The following is a 16,648-nucleotide window of genomic DNA, read 5'->3' on the forward strand; positions in this document are numbered from 1 at the left end:
AGCACCCGGACCCAAAGAGGTGTCTCCTGTACCCCTTCCTCTCCTCCCACGGGCAGATCCCCAGAAACACGATTGCCCCTGCACCACCGAACGAACTCTGCGGTGCCCCCGTTCTCTCCCTCCGGGGAGGGGGGGCGGTGGAAATCCACGATTACATACGCCTGCTCCCCAGGGCGGGCTGTGGTGCCCCCTTCTCCCCTCCCCTGCCGCTCGGGTACATTGTTGCTCACCTGCAGGAGTGCGAAGTCGACCCTCCGAGGCTCTTGATCGTTCCGAAGCGAACAAAAGGGCACAGCTGACAGCGCCGCACCGCGCCTACTCCAGCGGGAACCGCCCACAGCTCCCTCCCGTTCTCCCATTGGCCGCTACAGCCTTTCAATCAGAGCAGCCCTCTTCTGTTTACCGCCTCACCAGCGGTTGGAATGGAAGAGGTGGGGTTTCTCTGACTCTGTAAAGCCCGGGCCCCTGGCTTCTAGACCCTGGTGAAGGCCAGTCATGGAAGGCGATTGGTCCGCTTAGATGTCAGTTAGAGCGGGGCGGGAGTGCCACACCTGGATGACGTAATGGCTGTACAGGTGAGTCACTGATCCAGAGCAGACACTGGAGGGACTTGTGTTTCGCACCCCCGAGAAGTCTGTGTACTTCTAATAAGTGGGGATCGATCGCATCTAAGAAATATAAACGTGAACCTCCGTAGCAATTCTTCCACACTTCGCTCGGGTACAACTGACCGGTTTACAGTTAGTACTTTTAATTGATCAAAACAGGGGAGCGGGAGCAGAATATTTTATGGATTGGAGGAAAGGGGGGGGGGAAGGGGAATGGGACTTGATACCGCCTTTCTGAGGTTTTGTTTTGTTTTTTGCAAATGCACTAATCTCCAGCTCTGCCCCCATGCTGTGTTGAACAAATATTGGTCCAGCTATGGCCTCAGGGCCCACTCCATTCCCCTGCCTAAGGATCAAACTGTGAAAAGGGACTAAAACGTACTGCTCATGAAACCAGATTATCCTCACCTTGTAAATGTGTGTAGCTTCTACACATTTTAGGAGTAACTGAAACCTGGCTTGATGAAACCAGGGGTGTTCCACTGTCTGAACTATGCCTAACAATTTTCAATATCCAACAAATACCAAGGCTAGGAAGACATGGTGGAGTGGTAGCAGTCCTGATTTGGGATACAATCAAGCTGCCAGAATCGCCATTCCTCAGCTAAATGAATCATAGTAGCCCATGAAAAGAACCACATACCGGACTTAGTGTTCTAGAAAGGGATAGCAGTATTGAAATAACACCCCTATCATGGATAGACCACTTTCTAATTTAACTTTTCCCTAACTGAGACCACCTGAAAACAAATGGCACCTCCAAGTGTTTAGAAGGAGATCAGAGACAAGAAAAGGCTGACTGCTGAGAATTTCCTAGAGGCCTTGGATAACATGTGGATAAAAAGACAATTACAGTGTTAGAGCAGGTTGGTATTTGGAATATACACTTACTAAGACCCTAGAGAAAACGGCACCAATAAAAAAGGTCTTATGCCCTACTCAAGAATGCTCCCCTTGGTTCTCTCCAGAACTTTGGACCCTTAAGCACAAAGGACAAACTGGAAAGCAGATGACATAAATCTTGCTTGGATGAGGACAGGCAAAACCAGGGCTGCCAAGAGGGGGCGGGTGGGGGGGCGGGAATTCACTGGGCCTGGGCCTCCAAGGGGGGCCCGGTGCTAGGGTCTCTCTCTCTCCTTCTGATGGGACCCGGGTGATCATGTCCCGACAGGAGCAGGAGAGAGAAAACTCCAACGCTGGGGTCCCCTTGGAGGCTGGGAAGGACCCGGAGGAGAAGACGAAGCAGGACTGTTTGGCTGGCGGGGGCCCCCCCCAGGCCCCGCCAGCAGAAGAGATCTTCCTCCAGCGCTGCTCTTCTCTCTGCCGCATTGCCTGCCAAGCGGCTGCTTTTCCCCTCAGGCCACGCATGCTTGGTTAGACTTAGGTTTTCACCGTGTATATCACAGTAGTGCTACATGGTTCAAAACACCAGTCAGGCATAGGTGGTCGGTGGCCCAACTGTTTGGGGAGGCTAAAGGGGGGTGGGGTCATGGGCAGAGCTGACATCCATAATTGTCTGACAACACAGAAAAAAAAGTAAAAATAAAATAGTCACAATTAATACCTTTTATTAAATTTAGATATTAGATATGTATCATATGTAAAAGAATAAAGTGGTTGCTCAAAGCCTATTCTAAGCACAATCGCTCAACTGCAAAACACTATGCACAACTTTGTGCAAAAACACACTCAGAACCTTACTGTACCATAAATATTACACTGGGCAGAACCTAATACACCAATATACCACCCAAACGGACAACATCACAGACTGTCAACAATATGAAACAAGGGATCATATCACAATTCTCATGTACAGCCACAAAACATCATTTTAGGGTGGATAGTATTCACAATGAGCTCATTTTATTAAGGACCAGATAGAGATAACAGTTTTCAAATTTCAATTTTGGCACAGTATAAGTCATCACAAACAAATATTTTGTTTCATGCAGATCTCTTTTGTTTAAACATAACTAAATGGGCTACAAGCCCCTAAGGCAGTCCATTGGTTTTCTTATATTTTGTTTGTGATGACTTATATTTTTTTATTTTGACTTATAATATAAAACCTGCCTCAGAGTCAGCACCTCTCCTGAAATCCAATGTGCAGCATGCCACAATTTAGGTCTGGGTACACTAGTATTTAAGCTCAGACACAGCCACACTGGGTGGATTAGTATTCACAACAATGAGCTCCTTCCTTTTATTAACGACCAGACAGAGATCATAGATTGATTCAAATTTCAATTTTGGCACAGCAGTATACTGTAAGTCATTACAAATAAAATATAAGAAAACCAATGGACTGCATTAGGGGCTTATAGTTATAGCCCGTTAGTTATGTAAGACTAAGAGACTCAAATGGGCTGAGATCTGCATGAAACAAAATATTTATTTTTTTATTTTGACTTAAAACCTGCCTCAGAGTCAGCACCTACCTCTCCTGAAATCCAACGTGCGCTGCGTGCCACAATTTCCTTTTCTGGTCTGGGAAGGAAGTGGGAATGGGAACACCTCAGACAGCCACTCTTAGCCAGCCTTGAGCCTTCCCTACTCAGTAATGGCCCCGCCCGCACGTTCCCGCCTTTGCAGGAAGTTGCATCATGACGGGTTGGGAGCCCTCGTAGGGAAGGCTGACTCTGACTGGCTGAGCCTGAGGCGAAGCAGATGACGACGATTGCTATTCACTATAGTACCGCTAGCGATTAAGGCGGGAATCGGGAGCACTCAGCAGGAAACGATCATGCAGCGCAGCCCTGAAGGCTGAAGTGACTGTGAGAGTCGCACGTTGGCGCGGGGGAGGGAAAGAGGAGAAACCGCGGTGGGGCGCAGGCAGCAAGAACAAAAAGAACAAAGACGGAAAAGGAGAAACTGTGGATCCAAGAGCCATCCTGCTGCTGTTTGTAACTTGTGGCTGGGGAGGCTTAGCCTCCCCAAGCCTCTTATACCGGCATCTATGCAGTCAGGCCTAGGAGCCATAAGAAGGCAGATACAGCAGGAGGAAGCAGGAAACCAGATGTATCCCATATAACCATGTGGGTGAGGGCACAGCGCCACTCTTGGCTTCCTGTAGCTCCTATCAGAGTGGGAAATACCATATTGAGGACCAGACTACAGCTGTGCAATTGTGGAAGACCAAGGCCGTGGTGATAGGGGACTTATCTCCTTTAAAGGTGGAACAGTTTGGCTGTACCAGACCGACACCAAGCAATAATATTTTAGCAGGATATAATAACAGCTGTATGTGGAAATGTGTATTCATAGTACTGTATACAGCACCTTATTCAAAACAACTTACAACATACAGAATTAAAACAAAACAAAGCAAACCAAAAGACAACAGTCGAAAGCCAGAGGAACAGGAGATTTAAAGAAACGAGGACTGAGGAACTGGGCCTGTAATCCAGGCCAATTTGAAGAGAGGCATTTTGAGCTGGGCCTGGAAGATTCCCAAATAGTAAAGTACATTGGTCTGGTAGTATGGTGCAGGAAAGATAAATGTACCAAACTGGTAAGAGGGGAGCAGGAAATTCAGGACTGGGAGTGAAGATGGTGATATGTTACAATGATTAAGGAGGACATTTTTCCAAGCATATCCCTGTAAATGCTTGGTCCGTTTTGCTGAAACTAAATATTCCTTTTTTGTTCCAGAACAGTTGAAATCTTTTCTAGATACTTAACAGCTGAGATAATATAAGAATCATGTGAAGCCACCACGTGTAGCCTTATTATATGTTAAGTTAATCCACAAATAACGCTTCTCAAATTTTGACTATGTCCCTGAATAGTGGTCTAAGGAAACAATGCATGATATTTCCTTTTTTCCTTTTTTGGCTTATATTTAACGTTGTATTTCTGTACAAGTAGAATGCTTGTTTAAATATTGAAACTAATAAATAGATTTAAACACAATGATTAAGGAGGACTAACGAGGCAAAAAACCAACTTTGCGTGAAGGTGTGTCTGCAGTTTGACGAGCACAGTGGCTCCCAAATTCCATGCCGTGAATGGCAGAATAGTAGAGGGACAGGAGAATGACAACCAAGAGATGATTTGCGCTGCAGCTTTCTGTACAATTATTCCAAATACATTGAGGAAGACTACCAAGCAAGCTGCTAGACACCTGAAGGAATATATCTTCTTGGATTGGAGAGGGACCACTTCTTCCTGGAAAGGGAATGTATGGTAGAGGAGGCAAACAAAAGTGAGGTAGATCCATGGAGGATATCAAGTGGTTTTTTTGGAAAAACAGCTTAAAAGATGACACGACACGGCCATGTTTCGGCCCAAAGGGTCTGCCTCAGGGGTCTGGTGAATCTCTAATGCTATAACAGAAAAATTTAACAACGAGATTGTTGTTGGGGTTCTTGCTGTTAAATCCTTGTGATGTCCTTGACGAAACAGGAGTGCTAATAAAGTGGCCGTCCAACTGGCAAGAGTCAATGGCGCAAATGTTGCAGCATTGACTCTTGCCAGTTGGACAGCCACTTTATCAGCGCTCCTGTTCCATCGAGGACATCGCAAGGATTTAACAGCAAGAGCCTCAACAACAATCTTCTTGTTAGGCTTTTCTGAGGCAGGCCCTTTGGGCCGAAACAAAGCCGTGTGGGGTTGTCTTTTAAGCTGTTTTTCCAATAAAAACCACTTGATATCCTCCTTGGATCTACCTCACTTTTGTTTGCCTGTTGTTCATGTGAGGTTTGTTCCTCCTTTTTGTTTGTCTTTATGTATGGTAGAGGAGCAGAGGTCTCATTATTTCCTGTCTGGAACTAGTAAAATGAAAAGAGGACATGGACAAGCCTGTTAGTCTGGGAATGTTGATGGTGACTCTTCTCATAGGCAGCAGAATGGATTGGGCCACAGGGCTCATAGTCCCACTTATACTTTGCCTAACACACCATCAGCAACGAGAGAGCTTGGGGATAGGGTTGTAGATTGGTTTGGTAGGCCCCTCCAATTAAAACAATGTTTCCCTATCCTTTTCTCCAGAAGAGATGGGACACTGGAACAGCTTGAAGCCGGCAGGCAACGTAGCTTTACCAAAAGAAGAACAGTGGACAAAATACATTTGTCCTCTGACAGGAAAACTTAGATGTAGGTGGTTGCTGGATGTACCTGCAGGGGAGGCCCATGAATAGTCAGGAGGTGGTGAATTCAAAACTGGTTAAGAGGTAGAAAACTGAATGTTTTAGGAGTGGAGGAGTGGCCTAGTGGTTAGGGTGGTGGACTTTGGTCCTGGGGAGCTGAGTTCGATTCCCACTTCAGGCACAGGCAGCTCCTTGTGACTCTGGGCAAGTCACTTAACCCTCCATTGCCCCATGTAAGCCACATTGAGCCTGCCATGAGTGGGAAAGCGGGGTACAAATGTAACAAAAAAAAAATGTACTCCAAAGAGAAAAAGGTGATAGTGGAAACACTCAAGGATGTGCCCTGGGGCCTCTCTGTGTGGAATATTACGGGGAAGTTAGAAATTATTTTCTCTTTGTTGATGACATGAAGATCTGTAACATATCGAGCACACATGAGGGAGTAGAAGGAATGAAGTGAGCTCAGAAAGCTGGAGGAGTACTCGCATGCTTGGCAACTGTGTTTCAGTACAAAACAATGCAGACTCATGCATTTTGCCTGCAGAAACCAAGAGGAGCTCAACATGAGATTCTGACCTCCAAAAAGCAACAAAGACTTTAGGCTGATTATAGCAGGTTATTTCAAAGTCATGTAAAAGTGAGGTGGTGGCCAGAGCCAGAGAGAGGGAAGGGTGTTTAAGGAGAGGCATCACTAGCAGAAAAAGTGTTTGGCGTATTGTGGTCAGTTTTGGAAGCCATACACCCAGAAAGGTATAGACAGATTGGAGACAGCCCAGAAAAGGGTCGGCACCATCTACTATAATAAAACACACCCTCAACGTTCTGAGGACACTGACGTCAGTGAAGCCAAGCCCTGACTTCCTTCAAAAAGGTTCGTGGTGGTGAAGCCACCAAAATCGCTCCGGGCCCCGCCCTCGAGGGCGGAGCAATGGCAGAACAACGAAGGGGTTGGCAGGGATGGAGGCGGGGGGTGGGAAATCGCTCCGGCCCCACCCTCGAGGGCGGAGCAATGGCAGAACAACGAAGGGGTTGGCAGGGAGGGTGGGGGGTGGGAAATCGCTCCGGGCCCCGCCCTTGAGGGCGGAGCAATGACAGAACAACTAAGGGTTTGGCAGGGAGGTGGGAAATTGCTCTGGGCCCCGCCCTCGAGGGCGGAGCAATGGCAGAACAACGAAGGGGTTGGCAGGGAGGGAGGCGGGGGGTGGGAAATTGCTCCGGGCCCCCGCCCTCGCGTCAAACGTCATGATGTTGGGAGCGGAGCAATGCCAGAACAACGAAGGGGTTGCCCAGGGAGGGAGGGGGGTGTTGGCGATGAAAACCTTGCTAGCGCCTGTTTCATTTGCTCTGAAACGGGCTTCTTTTACTAGTAAGTACATAAGTATCGCTATACTGAGACATACCAAAGGTCTATTAAACCCGGCATCCTTTTTCCAAAAGTGGCCAATCCAGGTACCCGGCAGGATCCCAAAACAGTAAAATAGATTTCATCCTGCTTATGACAGGAATAAGCAGTGGATTTCCCCAAGGTCACCTTAATAATGACTTATGGACTTTTCTTTTAGGAACATGTCCAAAACTTTTTAAACCCTGATATGCTAACTACCAGGGGCATAGCTACGGGTGGGCCTGGGTGGGCCCAGGCCCACCCAGTTTTGCCTCAGGCCCGCCTCACCCAGAAGCAGAGTCCATCAGCTCCAGACCCCAAACAGTTTGCCACCGCCGATCGCGATTCCGACTCCACCCCTCTCTTCCTCCCTCCCTCGGCGCTGCAGTAATGTACCTGGGATCCCGGCAGCATTAGCGTTGTATCCACTGCCTTCGCACTGCCCCGGAAGCTTTAAAGCTTCCGGGGCAGTGCGAAGGCAGCGTGGATACAACGCTAATGCTGCCGGGATCCCAGGTACATTACTGCAGCGCCGAGGGAGGGAGGAAGAGAGGGGTAGAGTCGGAATCGCGCGATTCTGGACCTCGCGGGCGGGCGCCTTCGCACTGCCCCGGAAGCCTTCTCTTAAAGAGAGGGCTTCCGGGGCATTGCGAAGGCAGCGTGGATACTTAGCTAATGCTGCCGGACCGGGATCCCAAGTAGAAGCGCCGAACGGAGGAATAGAGGGGTAGATGGTCACGGACTCGGCGATCCTGGACCTCGTGGGTGGGCAGGGCGTAACTTGATCTGGGAGAAGTGGGGCACAGCAGAGGGAGGGATGGTGAGCAGAGTGAGGGAAGGAGCAGGAGATGAATGGGATTGGGAGGGGTGGTGAGCAGAGGGAAGGATGAGACTGGCTATAGAAATGCTAAGTAGTAGTAGACTGGGAGGGGTGATAAGTAGAGGGTGGATAGGACTGGGAGAAATGGGGCACAGCAGAGGGAAGGAGCAAGAGATGGATGGGAGGACAGGGCCCAGGGAGAGAGGAGAAATTGCTGGACATGGAGGGAAGGGTAGGGGAGAGAGAATTGCTGGGAATGGATGAATGGAGGGAAGGGCAGGGGAGAGAGGAGAATTGCTGGGTATGGATGAATGGAGGGGGGCAGGGGAGAGAAGAGAATTGCTGAGGATGGATGGAGGGGGGCAGGGGAGAGAAGAGAATTGCTGGGTATAGATGGATGGAGGGGATGGGAGAGAAGAGAATTGCTGGGTATGGATGGAGGGGAGAGGAGAGTTGCTGGACATGGGTGGATGGAGCGGAGGGGAGAGGAAGGTTGCTGGACATGGGTTGATGGAGGGGAGGGCAGGGGAGAGGAGGGTTGCTGGACATGGATGGAGGGAAGGACGGGAGAGAGGAGGGTTGCTGGACATGGATGGAGGAGAGGGAAGGGAGAGAGAAGAAATGCTGGACATGGATGGAGGAGATGGAAGAGTGAGGAAGGAGATAAGATGAGGGAAAAGGAAGAGAGGAGAAAATCTGCACATGGATGAAGAAAATAGGCAGAAGCTGGATCCACTGGACAGTCAAGTCTGCGGAGGACCCAGCTTTTACTTATGGATATAGAACAAGAAATGAAGAAGAAAGGAGGAAAGTAAAGAAATAAATGGAAAGGAAGCCCTGGAAACGGAGTTAAGAGGACAGATAGCAGCAGAATCGGATACTGGGCCAGCATGATCAGAAAAACAAAGTCACCAGACAACAAAGGTAGAAAAAAATCATTTTATTTTCATTATAGTGTTTGGAATATGTCCACTTTGAGAATCAGGTGCTCAACATTAAAAGTTTATATTTATTTACTTATTTATGGCATTTTATCCCACATTAAACATGAATTAGATTGGAACCTGGGATCATTTAATTTTTTTTTTTCCTGGAGAGAGTAATGCATTGCCTCCCCTCCCCCAGGCTCTCTCCCCGGCTATAGCCAGCTCTGCAATTTTGAGGGGAGGTGGACGGGGGTGGACGGGAGGGGGGGTGCGCAGAGGTGGACCGGGGAGAGAACCTGTTGTTAAACATTTACCAGCACACCACTGTCTAGTGCCCACCCTTCCAACCTGTTGGCCCACCCAAAAATTGACTTCTGGCTACGCCACTGCTAACTACTGTCACCGCATCTTCTGCGCTTAATTGCATGTTCAATGAAGAAATATTTTCTCTAATATGTTCTAAATGTACTACTTAGCTTAATTGCATGTCCCTATTCCTTATATTTTTGGAAAGAGTACACAAGTGATTCATGTCTACCCGTTCCACTCCATTCAGTATTTTACCGACCTCTATCATATCTCCCCTCAGCCATATCGTCCTAATCTCTTTCCCCTTTCCTCATTGGAGAGCCACTCCATCCCCTTTATCATTTTCATCACCCTTCTCTGTATCTTTTCTAGTTTCTAGTAGCCAGAACTACACACAATATTTGAGGTGAAGTCGCACCAACCATGGACTGATGCAAAGGTATTATAATATTCTCTGTTTTAGTCTCTTCCTTTTCCTAATAAGTCCTAAAATTCTGCTTTCTTAGCCTGACACTGCACACTAAGCACCAAGATGAAAACATAAGGATAAGACAAGGGATATAATATATTCTGGAAGGTCTAAATGCAAATGAAGCAAGTCTGTTACAATGGAATTCTAGAACAAGGAAATCATGATATGACACTGATAAGGTAGACTCAGGAGCCGTCAGGAATCTTTTTTCCACAGAAAAAGTGATAGTTGTGGGCAGTACCCTCCTAGAGTGGGTGGTGAAGGCTAATCCTGCAATGGGCTTCAAGATCGCATGGGATAAGGAAGGAAAATACATACAAGTACTAGTTGGATCAGGCAGCCTACAAGCAGCAGCAGAAATCTAACAAACATTCAGGCACTCACATAGGTTTCAACACCAAAAAAGCGGGAAAAACCAATTGTAAAAAAAGGATGAGAAAGGTAACTAACCTACAAAACATTAAATTCCCATCTTGATTTCCAAACTTAATAGCATATTAATCATAAGTACATAAGCACTGCCACGCTGGGAAAAGACCAAAGGTCCATCAAGCCCAGCACTCCGTCTCCGACAGCGGCCAATCCAGGCCCCAAGAACCTGGCAAAATCCCAAAATTTAATAACGATCAATGGACTTTTCCTTCAGGAATCTGTCCAGACCCCCTTTAAACTCAGCAAGGCCAGCTGCCGTCACTACCTTCTCCGGCAATGAGTTCCAGAGTCTAACCACGCGCTGAGTAAAGAAAAACTTTCTCCAATTTGTTTTAAACCTACCACATTCTAATTTCATCTTGTGCCCCCTAGTTCTATTATTGTTAGAAAGCGTAAACAAACGCTTCACATCTGTCCGCTCTACCCCACTCAAAATTTTGTAGACCTCTATCATATCACCCCTCAGCCGCCTTTTCTCCAGGCTAAAGAGGCCTAGCCTTCTTAACCTCTCCTCATAAGGTAGTCATCCCATCCCTTTTATCATTTTCGTCGCCCTTCTCTGCACCAATTCCTTCTTTTTTGAGGTGAGGCGACCAGAACTGAACACAATACTCCAGGTGCGGTCGCACCATGGAGCGATATAACGGCATTATAACATCCTCATGCTTGTTTTCCATCCCTTTTCTAATAATGCTCAACATTCTGTTCGCCTTCTTGGCTGCCGCAGCACATTGAGCGGAAGATTTCAACGTCCTATCCACGATGACTCCCAGATCCCTTTCTTGGTCCGTAACTCCTAAAGCGAACCTTACATGACATAGCCGTAATTCAGGTTCCTCCTTCCCACGTGCATCACTTTGCACTTGTCAACGTTGAACTTCATCTGCCATTTGGACGCCCAATCCCCCAGTCTCACGAGGTCCTCTTGTAATCTTTCACACTCATCCCGCGACGAGATAACCCTGGATAACTTTGTGTCATCTGCAAATTTAATTACCTCACTAGTTACTCCCATCTCAAGGTCTTTTGATAACATTTCCCCCTATACATAAGACAATATGAACAATCACTGACTTGAAAGTTCAAAAGTCTTCAATAGACTGTCCAGATATATAATCATAGCATATATCTTTTTTAGTGCAATAATTGCCTCCAAGTGTTTTTTACCATACTTTGTGCAAAAAAAACTTTAAAAAATTTTCAAGGAAAACCATTCACTTAGCTTAAGAGTTAAAAGTGGGTCTCCACATTATTCATGTTTCGCCGAGGCTGTTTCAAGACACCCGCCAGTGAAGATTGTGTGTTGTTAGCAGTGACAAACGCCCCTGAAAAGCGAGGACAATTTCAGTTTGGATTTATAAGTAATTATAAGATTGTCTTTCTAACAGCTGTACGCAGAGGTAAAAGTGGCTTCACGTGTGCATGTCTGAAGAAAACGAAAGTACCAGCACACATCTGCGCATGTTGTTCTGCGCATAAATATTAGCCTTGCAACAAATTTGGACTAAATTAAGTAAATGGTGCTGAAAAAATGGCACCAAAAAAATCAGCGTGGAACGCTATTCTATAAACAGCGCTCCAAGTTGCACGCCGTTTATAGAATAGCACTTAGAGCTGATTTCCATGCCACGCTTTCATGTGAGGATTTATACTCACTGAACCCTGGTATAAATCCTGGCATGTAAGTTAGGCGCAGATCCCCGGTATTCTGCGTCCATCTTTAATGAACTCCCCTGACCCACCCATGGCCACTCCCTCTTTTGAGTTGTGCGCTATAAGATTTGCTAAGGATCTTTATAGAATAGTGTATAGTGAGATGCACACGCAAATCCAAATAATTGACGTCAGTGATTATTAGCACCCAATTAGCCTTATCAGTACATTGTAAGCCACTTTGAGCCTGCACACGAGGGAAAAGGTGGGGTATAAATGTGCTAAATAAATACATTATTGTTGCTAAGTGGCTTGCTTGCCTATTTATTTATTTTGAAAACTTATATACCACCTATAACAGTGGTTCCCAAACTTTTTCAGTTCACGGCACCCTTCGTGTCCAAGCAGCTTTTCGTGGCACCCCCCCAACCCCCCCCCCCCCCCCCCACCCCAGCCACACAGGTTTCCATCTTTTTATCTGCACAAATATATCAGTGCTAGGGTGTCCCTATAACCAGCCCCTCTAAATAACACACTGATTACGGTTTATAACAAATTACTATTCTACCTATGAAAAGTTATTCCATTATTATACTTCCTCTTTGTACATCCTTATGCTGCACAAGCCAACATGTTTAAAAATATAAGTGACAGTAAATAAAAAAACGCTGCCAACAATAAAAAATGACAACTCGGATGCAGCAGCTCATAGGTTTGCTTGCTTTTTTTTTTTGAATTGGAATGGAAAGAGAGAGTACTGACCTATTAGCTTCTATTTCTTTTACTTCATCCCATCTCCTCTTTTCATCCAACCTCCTTAGCAGTTGCCTCTGGGTCCCGAAAGCCATCTACTCCCTGTCCCCATTGGCTGTGACAAAAAAAAAACCAAGTGTGGAGCCACAGCAGCCTATCAGGCATGTGCTGTCAGCTCTGCCGGTCCTCTGCCCCCGCTGACGTCAACTTCCAGTTCCGGGGGTTGAGGACCAGCAGAACTGACACCACATGCTTGAAGGCTGCTGCAGTCCTGCGCTTGCTTTTTTTGTTGTTGTTTTTCTGCCACTGCTGCACTGCCGTGTGCAGTAGCGGTTCGGGTGGGAGGGAGGGAGGGAGGTCGGGATTTGCCGCAGCACCCCAGAGAGGATGCTGTGGCGCACCAGGGTGCCACGGCGCACAGTTTGGGAAACGCTGACCTATAACTAGGTGGTTTCCATAAAAACATTCATATTCAACCACAAATACAAATACATTACTCAGCGTCATACAGCTGACTCATGTATAATTACCAAAATGCAGATACAAACAGTTTTGTTTAAAAAAAATTTTTCTTAACTGCGTAAGGTCAGAGCATCCCCGAAGCTGGCCAGATAGTTCATTCCGCAAGGAAATTCCAGCTGACAGAAAAGCCGAAGCTCTTGGGTCAGCAAATCACAACTGCATTACTGCATCAATAGAAGTATGCATAGTCAATTCTGATCTTAATATACGTCTGGGATGGTCAGTGCGTTTTTTCTAGCAAAAAAGGTTCCGGTACTCAAATGCCAGGCCACCCTTCAGGGGTGGGGTGATCACTGAGGGACCCACCCCACAATAGCCAGGCCCCCTGCAACCAGTCACAGAATCTATGACAAGGCAGAATTGGTGTGTAGAGCCCGAGTTCTTTCATTTAAAACTTGGGTTCCATGGGTGAATTTTAGCAGACAATGGAAAAGGTGCCGGTACTCAGTACCCCCAAGTACCCCCTCAAAAAAAGCCCTGGAAATGGTACACCTGCAGGACTTGCTTCAGATAAAACGGAACAGAAGCAAACAACTTCTGATGAACAATTGTCAGCACCTTAAAGTGAATCCTTTGTAAATTTGTGCGCCATTTATAGAGTCTGGGGGTTTATGCGCAAGAAATTTTTGTGAGGCTAATATTTATACACAAAACAGCAATCCAGTTTGTGCACAAATGTGTGCTGGCACTTTCGTTGTCTCTAAACATGAGCACAGTGAAGCTGCCCTCACCCTAGAACCTTTGTGTCTGGCAGGCTTTGCCTGATTAGATCAAGTCCTGTGTGCTTTGAATTTGCATCTCGTTAGCTTACTGCATCACTGCAGAATATTTTCTCATTAATCTCACAGTAGAAGCCACATGGCTGCTGTACCACACTGTTTCCCAAGTCCAGTCCTGGAGTAGCCCTCGCCAGTCAGGTTTTCAGCATATCCACAATGAATATGCACGAACTTGATTTGCATACACTGCCTCCATTGTATGCAAATCTCTTTAATGCATATTCATTGCACATATCCTGAAAACCTGACTGGCAAAGGGTACTCCAGGACTAACTGCTCTACCGCATAGGGCTCTGCATCGACTGCCTGTCCTTGATGACCTGCTATTTACCTACTTTTAACTCCTCAGGTCAGTATCTTTGATGCTGTTTTTGTGGAGATATTTGCTCTTTAATGTCCTTTGCTCATCCTTTCTGGCTGGATGTTTAATGTATAGATTTTTTTTCACCCGTATACCACCACTCCTGAGGCAGGCGCTTATGCACCAAAACATGGTGCCATGTGGAGTCTGTTGGTAGTATTTTAAAAGACTTTCTCATCTTCCCTGTGGTTTTTGGAAGTACCACGCCTTCACCCTACTCCTTGTTTCTGTCTTTCTGCATCAACCTTCAAGTCAGCTATCATGTTATGACAATCCATTTTACAAAGTGGAAGTGGAGTGGCCTAGTGGCTAGAGCACCAATCTTGTAATCCAGAGGTGGCCAGTTCAAATCCCATTGCTGCTCCTTGTGATCTTGGACAAGTCACTTAACCCTCTATTGCCTCAGGTACAAACTTAGATTGTCAGCCCTCCTGGGACACAGAAATATCCAGTGTAACTGAATGTTAACTCACCTTGAGCTACTACTAAAAAAGGTGTGAGCAAAATCCAAATAAATTGTTTGAGATTCTGTTGCTACTATCTGAGATTTTACATGCTACTATTTGAGATTCTACATGGAATGTTGCTAATCCACTAGCAACATTCCATGTAGAAGCCTGCCCTTGCAGATCAGCCACGCGGCCGCGCAGGCTTCTGTTTCTGTGAGTCTGATGTCCTGCACATATGTGCAGGACGTCAGACTCACAGAAATAGAAGCCTGCGCGGCCGCATTGCTGATCTGCAAGGGCAGGCTTCTACATGGAATGTTGCTAGTGGAGGAGTAGCCTAGTGGTTAGTGCAGTGGAACATCGAACTGTTGCTACTATTTGAGATTCTACATAGAATGTTGCTATTATTGATGATTCTACATGGAATGTTGCTGAGTGGAGGAGTGGCCTAGTGGTTAGAGCACTGGTCTTGCAATCCAGAGGTGGCCAGTTCAAATCCCACTGCTGCTCCTTGTGATCTTGGGCAAGTCACTTAACCCTCCATTGCCTCAGGTCCAAACTTAGATTGTGAGCCCTCCTGGGACAGAGAAATATCCAGTGTACCTGTACCTGAAAGTAACTCACCTTGAGCTACTACTGAAAAAGGTGTGAGCAAAATCTAAATAAATAAAGTAGGAATTGTGTCCAAATAAGTCTGGTACCTACCTCTGTGGCTCTGAATTGTGGTCCTCTAAGGCTTGCAAATTGCAATATTTATTTATTTATTGCACTTGTATCCCACATTTTCCCACCTATTTGCAGGCTCAATGTGGCTTACAGAGACCTGTTATGGCAGCGCCATTCCAGGGTAGAAGATACAATTGGTGTTACAAAAAGATTAAGGCTGAAAGAAAAGAACTAAGCATCAGTTATAGAAAGAAGACTTTTACAGTGATTTCCTCATGTCTTCCCTCCCCCATCTTCTCCTGATATGTTTAGTGCCTGCTGCCCATCTCATCCTACCCCATCCCATTACTTAGCACCTTTCCAGCAGGGTTGTATTCTGCTTGCCACTTCCTGTCAGTGGGAAGCCAGACCTGCGGTTTATCCATTCTATAAAGCACCTGATGAGCAAGTAACTTGTCACCAGTGGGTGGTGAGTGGAAAGCGCTTTTGAATAGATTCCTTCAGTATAGATACCAGGTATGAGACACACAAGTGCCTTGGAGTCATTTACGATTTCCCTCTATTGACACTGTGATGCCTAGAGAAAGTCCCAGTTTCTGCTGAGTGCTACATTCTCCTCCTCTGCAGGGGTGCTAGAAACTACACTGGCAGAGGAAAAGACTGGCCTTTGCCTGGCTGCTTGTCTGAGTAAAGCAAACTCCCGAACAGTGTCAATCTCATGCCAAACCAGAATAACCATTTAACAGAATGAAGCCTGGAGGAGGTGGGGGTTGCCACAGACCCACTCCAGCCTCCACAGCCCTCCTTCCTTCAGCTGGCTTGCTTTCACTTTGAATATAAAAAGGTTTTAAGGGCTGCGGTGAACTAACAAAAAAACAAATGTTTGTATTTATTCTGCCTCAGTGACTCTCCCAAGGTTAAAGACAAAAACATCATTCAGCCGGAGAGGGACATGCAGCTGTCATTGTACTGTTTCCTAAAAACAAATTGGCAAAATGCTACAGTCTATCTGGGATGTGTCTGTCCCTCCTTGGGACTCTTCCTCTTTGGTTGTCTGTCTCTCTCCCTTCCTTCCTGTCTGTCTCCAGATTTAGGCACAAACAAAACCAGCCTGAGCTCACAAAGGAATCCAGAAAATGTCCCACCTCCCAGAGGCCTCCAAGAAAGGGACCGACCTCTGTTTCCAAGAACACAGCCTGGCACACATCTGACCCAGGCAGAAGTCTATTAAATAACACCCAGGATATGAATTGATGAAATAACTTGAGCCTCTCCAATTAGGTACATGTTGTGTGTATGTGTGTGTGTGTGTTTAAACACCAGAAAGCAAATCATTTAGGGGTTTGTAATACTGTCTCATGTTCAAGAGTGACTTGCAATAGGAAGCAGTGGGAGAGTGGAAAACATGCTGGATGGGAACATTG

At 46.3% G+C, this 16,648-nt stretch overlaps 1 protein-coding gene across 2 annotated transcripts in view; it reads right to left on the reverse strand.

Annotated features, from left to right (window-relative positions):
* JUP (junction plakoglobin) overlaps window positions 1–332 on the reverse strand; it is an 86,003-nt gene extending 85,671 nt beyond the window's left edge. The window contains exon 1 of one of the 2 annotated variants that reach the window (XM_030221990.1): window positions 231–332. The gene's annotated coding sequence lies outside the window, so the exon portion shown is untranslated. The remainder of the gene's footprint in view (window positions 1–230) is intronic. The other variant, XM_030221992.1, reaches the window with a different exon arrangement.
* Window positions 333–16,648: the final 16,316 nt, after the last annotated feature.

Source organism: Microcaecilia unicolor, chromosome 12 (assembly GCF_901765095.1).
Source record: "Microcaecilia unicolor chromosome 12, aMicUni1.1, whole genome shotgun sequence".
Classification (NCBI taxonomy): Eukaryota; Metazoa; Chordata; class Amphibia; order Gymnophiona; family Siphonopidae; genus Microcaecilia; species Microcaecilia unicolor.